Genomic DNA, 5370 nt, shown 5'->3' with positions numbered 1-5370 from the left:
TAAAACCGCTCAGCAAATTTTGCATGTTTCCTAATGAAAAATTTCCTGATCTTAGCTCAGTGCTGTCTCCGGAATATGCAAGCTGTGGAATCTAATGGCAAGGTCTTTTTTGCATAAGTACAGAAAAAATATTAAAGAATTAAAGATCTTTATATAATATCTATTAATCTGGAACCATCCTTAACAAAGAAGATATTATTGTATGTTATACTCACATCCATAAACACACACGATCGCGCATGAACACACACACACACAATGTGCCAAAATATTAAAGTAAATCTGAAGGTGATGTTCTCACCTTGCTGACACGTTGAAAATTTCATTGACTCAAGTTGCTTGAAATCATCCCGTTCCATGCAGCCTTGAATGGAATATAACAGCATCATTTGCTGCCTTGCCTTTTTTAGGATTTTGTTTCAATAAGATTAAAGTGGTTAGAACATCCTTTATACAAGTCACCGAGTTAATAACAACCACAGAAATAAACCTACATGTATGTGACAAGTAGAAATTCCACTGGCAATTTTAATACGTACATTGTGTGGAAAATGGACGTTGTTTTTCCCTTTCTTCTGTAGCTGTCATAGAAGCAAGGAGCTATAAATCCTATTTCAGTGACATTTCTAGACATCTGATTTCACCACTAGCTGTAACCATCAGTAAACAACAAACCGCTGCAGGGATCATTGTATATAAGTGTCTAAATTTGTTGAAAAATACTAAAACAGCACCGAACAAACAGCAGGCATTTGCTGGAGTCTTTGGAGGCATTTGGGCAATTGTTGAATAAAATGCAAATTCTCTCAGAAAACTTTCTTCTTTTCTAACCAGTAACAGAATAGTGGTTATGCTGCTTTTCTTCATTCTTTGTTCCACGTTCTGCTGCCAAGTAGCCCTCACCCTCATTTGAGGACTCCCCAGTAACTCCAAATATTTTGAACAGACTGGTCAAAAGGTTAAGCTGCACCATTAAGTGTGAGAGGAAGGACTAATAAAAGTCCAACACCCTCACCCGCTGCCTCTGCATGGGCTCCAGAACAACAGTGACTGCTGAGTCCTGTGATTCCGGGCAGCAGAGACAGGAACCATTTGCCTGCTAAACACAAAAAAAAGGGTAGGCATGACCTGCTGGATGTTCGTATTTGAGGAGCCTAAGTGCAAACAGATACTCACTTTCTTATAGACTCTTCCAAGAAGAAAATGTAATTAAAAGGAAAAATAGGCATACAGGTTGAATTCAGGCCCTGCTTTGTGTTGCTCCTCCATTTCTGTTGTGCAGCCCCACGCGTAAAGATTGACTAGTACTCTCAGGCAGGGTGGTGATTGCTGTACACTAGGAGAATAAAACAATCAAGAGAGAATAGGGTTGCTTGCAGGACACTTGCTCCCACTGACAGAAAGGTGGAATGGGCTACAGTAGATCACCGCAGTGGTTGTGCAGAATTATTTCGTAAAGCACTACTAGTGCTGGGCATTACGTGCTGGGACACTCAAGAGGGACTCAAAGTTGCCCACCAAGTCACTCTGCTATAAACCATTCTTAGCTTAGTTATGGCTTCTCCAAAGCTCTCTGTCTAGAAAATGGAGAAAGCTTTTGCCACCCTACCTAGCAGTGACATGACGAAGTTGTCCCTCATGTACAAAGAGTTCTAGCACACATTGTGCTAAACACCATGGCTCCTGAACTGGGCGTTATTTCTAGGTATTTACAGCTGAATTCACACCTTACCTGAATATTTTTAAGGCAGGAAAAGGGCTGCATTTTCTCTTAATTACATGCAGTAAAGACTGCAGATTCTCTATTGCGTAAATGTTCTTCTTAGGTCTGTTAAAGGCAACTGCAGGATCTCTGTTTATCCAGATTTTATTTCAGCAACACAGAAACAGCAGTAGTTAATTCTTTAGATGTTTCAACTATTAAGATGACACTCAGTTTCCTCACTTCCCAACCTCTCTGCTTCTCATATGCTTGTCTCTCTTTATGCTGCTGATTTCTTATATTTAGCAGAAGCCTGGACAAATTACAATCTTAAATCCTAAAACTTTCACTGCTGGAGAAACATCCTCTCTGTGTTACCTTAATGTCATCATCACATTCCTTTCCCTGGGTACTTTAGTGTCTATGGCCAGAAATTACCATAGAAAGATGAGCTTATCCACCAGGTCTTCGGCCCTATGAGTTCCTTCATGTGTAGAGCAAGGACAGAATTTATTTTTAACTTGGCTATCTTTTTCCTTCCTGAACACCTTCCCACCTTACCACAGCAGATCCTGCTGTTAGAAGCCATCCATATTATCCCACTGCATTCACTGCCCAAAGATCCCTCTATCTCTGTGAATCAGGACTATGTAAATCCCTTTTGTCAGTTGTTCTGGTTGTCTTTGAAAAGAAAGTAAAAATACTTTCTTATTTCCCAGCTACCTGTCTATCTCTGCCATAGCATTACCCCTTGGAGCTCTTACATGAGCTCATTCAGTTCACTCTCACCCCAGTCTTGCAGCCATGTCTTTCCTTAGAGCTGCCTTTTGAGATTTTCCCCTCCACGCTACTGAATCTTACCTTTTGCCCTTTCTCATCTTGGCAAATAATTGATATCTAAGTGGTTATTTTCTGCCTTTTTCAATTCTGAAACTCAGGGAAATTATGTTTCAGTGAATTTATTTAATAAGACATGACTCGTGTTCTGACGTTGTTTGCAATTTCTTTTGCAGGGGATTTTTCTGAGCTTACAGTAAACCGAATTTCAAGGGTCAACTTCTATTTAAAAAGCCTCCTACTGTTGTTTATATTTTAACCACTGTGCTAACTAATGTACCCTGACTCTGAAATAAGACCTGATAAACTTCCACCTACAGCAGGCCTCACAGTGGTCAAATAAATGAGAACAAACACCATAAGACCAGAACTGGGGAAAGATTTAGGTACTGCGTGGATCTATGAGGGAAAACAGGCATAAAAGAAGACAGATAAATCAACAGTTTACAAGAGATCCTTCCAAGCAGGATATCTCAAGAGGTCTCATTTTTACCACAAGAGAGCAGTGAGGAGTGCCAGTCCGGACTTTTCTCTGTTTTTGACATTTACTTGTGGAAAACATATCGAATCAGCATTTTTGTATGAGGATCAGTTGTTGACAATATCGCCAAGTCTATGGGGGATCAGATGCATTAAGTCAGAGATGGAAATTGTATCTCCAAATCTACATCGTCATCTTCGAAAGAAACAGCAGTACAAGTTTTCTTTCCTTTCTTCAGAGATAAATCAGGAGTGTCCACATGGAAGTATGTGCATTTTAAGCAGGTTAATGGCAATAAGACTGAAAGAAGAACCTTGGCCGGAGCCAGAACCAAGTTAAAAGTGGCAACTGAGGGAATAAATGTGGACTTTTCACATAAGGAAAGCTTGAAACAGAGCGCTTGCTTTCACGCTGCCTGTCAGTGTTCCCAGGCTATCCTGAACACACGTTAACACACCTTTGGCTACCCCAGTTATCTCCTTTGGTTTTGAAAACCTGTGGGAAAAGCTATCTGATTAAAATCTCTAAAACATCATGTTTACCAAGGAGTTTTACAAACTCAACTAAAACTTAATGCTTTTCAAGCCTCCCCTGTGCAGGAGAAACAGCTACATGTAACCCGCATACACAGCTTTTTTCTTACACTTTAATCACCAGATAATAATGCAGTAGCCCAGTGAATACCTCTGTGGAAATGGAGCGTACAGAAGGATGGGGAAGATGCCAGAGGTGCTAGGGAGGGCAGGACTGTGCAGAAAACAAATTTTGCATTGGAGTTAGGAAAAAACACTATCTGATAATTTCTACTGGGAAAAAGGCATAGGGACTGGAGAGAAGATGCTGCCCGTAGCTGTGGACAAGGGAGTGGCCAGGGAGTCAGGGGGTGTGGAGAAGGAGAGAGGGAATCTAGGATCTGGATTGAAAACTGAAAAAGGGATTAAGATTGATAAAAAACACATGAGACTAAATCAGACTTAAGTAGCCCTCAGAAGTTTATTTGCTAGTGAAGCCTACTTTGTATTCTGCTCCTTCACATATCCTTATTTTTCAATGAGTAATTGTTCTAAAAATTGATAAGCCTTGTCCCCCATACAATTGCACAGTATTCAACCCCTTCTCTCTGTCACCCCTGAAGTGTTTTCCTAAACTGAGTCCAGCTCCCATCAGCTCCTTTCTTGGGGCCAACTGCTTTGTTTCCCCGGCCTAGAGTTAGCAGTCTTCCAAGCCTCTACAGATACCCCACAATTTGCTTTGTTCACAAGCTTCATTAAAACATTTTCAAGCACAGAAGACAACCTGATAAAGTGGTGTTACAGCACTCTACAGAAGAAAAAATAGTAGAGGACTACAAGCACAATCAGCTACACATTTTTCACATAATCTGTAAAATAGCAGCTAATCTAGTTCCAATACTAGAATGTTTCTCTTAGATATTTAATCCAGCACCCCTAGATTTACCCCAAGTCCTCAGTACAATGCATTTTCCCCTTGAAGTAAGCAGGACAACAGAAAGCAGATCAACTCACTAGGTTTTAGAAGGAACTTATAATTCTGTGAACTTTTTGCCTTCAATTGCCCAAGACTAAACTGCATGACCCAGCAGCATCCATTCAAACCTCTTTCCCTCATCCAGTATTCAGCCCCCTCCTGTCTCTGAGTCACTAACACATTAGAGTCAACAAGTTGTTTTGGAGCAACACCAGTGACCTAACATGCAAGAGAAGCCATGAAACGATGCTACCATGCAATCTTTCCAAGGCAAAGGCTGCTTGGGAACTGCAGAGTGAGCTGATGTTGAAATCAGGATAACAAAAGGATGAGCAAAGTCTGACATCCTCGCTTGATGAGTTTATTCATGCAGTGTGAGGTTAAATGTCTGGTGAGAGAGAATACTAGAAAGCTATCCTTGGGTCTTAAACCTAGTTACATCATCAAATTAAAAAGAACTCTTAGGTCTTATTCCCAGGCAAAAGAAAAAAAGGAAAAGTCTAGGTCAAGGAAACATAAGAGAGAAGAGATTCTTTAACAAAGAAGTAACACTAAACTATTTTACATAGTTATTATTATCTGGATCTGGTAATCATTCTTATCCTGTGATTAAATGGAAGTTGGTCCTTGTAAATCAATACAGTTATGCCTGGCTGAAATTACCATTGGGATTCTAGTGTCAGGAGAAATTCAGGTTCTGCCTTGATGCATGATTTCCCATGCTTTCCAGCACCATGATTCCTGCTTATTCTCTAGCAAAGAAAGATCTAAACATTTGAGAACAAAAACATGCCCCACAAAACAAGAGAATGCCTTCACATTTCCTCTCATCCGGTACAAATGATTGAGTCTGATTTAGTAA

Source organism: Cuculus canorus, chromosome 3 (genome assembly GCF_017976375.1).
Source record: "Cuculus canorus isolate bCucCan1 chromosome 3, bCucCan1.pri, whole genome shotgun sequence".
Classification (NCBI taxonomy): domain Eukaryota; kingdom Metazoa; phylum Chordata; class Aves; order Cuculiformes; family Cuculidae; genus Cuculus; species Cuculus canorus.
Note: the sequence above shows the minus strand (reverse complement) of the source record.